This window comes from Oryzias latipes, chromosome 19 (genome assembly GCF_053564925.1).
Source record: "Oryzias latipes strain Hd-rR chromosome 19, Olatipes_Hd-rR_3.1".
Lineage (NCBI taxonomy): Eukaryota > Metazoa > Chordata > Actinopteri > Beloniformes > Adrianichthyidae > Oryzias > Oryzias latipes.
The window spans coordinates 15900057-15902111 of NC_136255.1; positions in this window are offsets into that span (position 1 = coordinate 15900057).

Sequence of the window (2055 nt, forward strand, 5' to 3'; positions counted from 1 at the left end):
TCACTTGTAAATTCTATTCAGAGTGTCATGGTTTGTGCATTTTTGGGATAGGATAGTCTATCCATCTTCAGAACCTGCGAAATCCCTTTTGGGGTCACAGGGTTGCTGGAGCCTATCCAACTCCTGTTGGGCAAAGGTGGGGTACACACACACCTTGGGGGAATCTAGAGATGACAATTAACCTTTAAAGCATGTTTTTGGACTGTAGAAGGTAGCCAGACAGGGAAAAAAAGAAACGTTTAGGGGAAAAAATGTTTACCAAGCCAAAAGGAAAGCGGAAAACCTTTTTAGAAGCAGCATCCTGGTTTCAAATTTCTCTTAAGTTAATAGAATATTCATAACATACTAATTCAATTGTCCATTTTAAATGTCCATTACTTGTTTTATTGAAAGATTTTTAGGTGGAAATTGTCAAAACAACTTTGAATCCATTTAGCTGTTGCTAATGAAAGAACATTGTCTTCTGCTGGTCTAAAATCCACAAACCTGCAGAAACGGCAAGGTATTGTTCCAACAATGCAAACTGACCCAGATACGTTGTAGCAAAACCCGATCACAGCAGGACTATCGCTTCTGCTGATTGGCCTGTGTTTGTGTGCTGAAGGGAGTAGAGGGAGGAACAGCAAGCAGGCTTGGGACGTCCGGTCCCCCTTCTCGTTCTTAATTTTTTATTTTTTTTATGATGGCCGGTGGAGAGGTGAAGCCAAGCGACAGTTCACCCAGGAGACCTCCCTCCTACCCCGCTTTGGGAAACAAAAGGCGCCTTTACTCTGTGGAGCACGGTGACGTGGGAGGCGGCTGTGAATGTGGGCCATGTGTCAGGGCTGTTGCTGCTCTGCTTGCTTCCCCTCCCTGGCTGTGGTGCGCACACACACACACACACACACAAAGCCTCATGAGTTTTGTCTGTTCTCCTGTGACTGCACCCTCTCTGCACTTTCAGTCTTAACCACGCTTCTTTCAGCGCTTCGTTAAAATGCCAGCTGAGTCATTTGAAGAGTTATGCCGAGCCTCTGGAGCGCGTGCTCCTGTTGTCACATCTAAAGGCCCGCACAGGTCCCGCTCTCTGCTGTGCATGCATGCCTCCTCGCCGGCTGCAACCTCTGCGTCTGCAGAGGCCCGTGAAGGAAGTGGGTGCATGTTGAACGTGCTGCGCAGCGGACCGACACGCTGAAGCCCCCCTCCCATGCCACGGCCTTGAATCGGTGGAGTGACACGAGTGAAAGGAGGCTGTGTTTCGGAGATGGCGCGTACAAACAGGAGGGGTGCGTCACGCCAATAATTCTGGCCCACAATGGCTCACAACCCCCACTGGCACTGACATAACTTTGCTGCTGCAGTGCCAAATCCTATTGCACTGGATGTCAGACGTCAAGTCAAACGCACCCAAAAATAGGATTGGTTAAAGGAAATCTGAAGAGCAGAATCTTTCCTCAGAGATGAAGACATTGAGTTGGACTCCAGGACATACAATCATCCTTTCAACTGGGTTACACATACGCACATGCTGGAGTATGGCATTCCTGGAAAAGGCTTTGTGTGTGGAGGGCCAAACTTTAAAGGAGTGGGCAGCTGAGAAGAGATCGTGTCCCTGGAGAATCCTGTGACGACAGTGGCCACTCCATCCACGCACAGACGGCTGTGTGTTTGAACCCAGAGTTCTCTGATGGCGTGCAGAGCCCGCAAAGTGAAAAGGGAAAAGTGGAAAACTAGGATTTTGGGTCCAAAGGAGGCGCATGTTTCCACAGCTAACTGTGTATTTAGGTGTTGCAGGTGAGGAACGTCAACTGGTCAGCTGACCCACCGTTTCCTGTCAAACAGGAAGAAGCAACTGAGCGGAGATGAAAGTTCAAGGTAGCGCACAGCTGGCAGTTGTTAAGGCGGGTGAATGCAGGTGTTTCAAGAGCAGCGGTGTGTGGAAGAATGGAGCCCAATCCAAACAGATGACACACAAATGTGGATAAAGGCAAACGCTCATTTTGTCAGTCTTCGTTTCTGAAAAACACACCTTCAGAGATGGAATTTTTGATAACCATTAGAAATAAAACTCAAAAA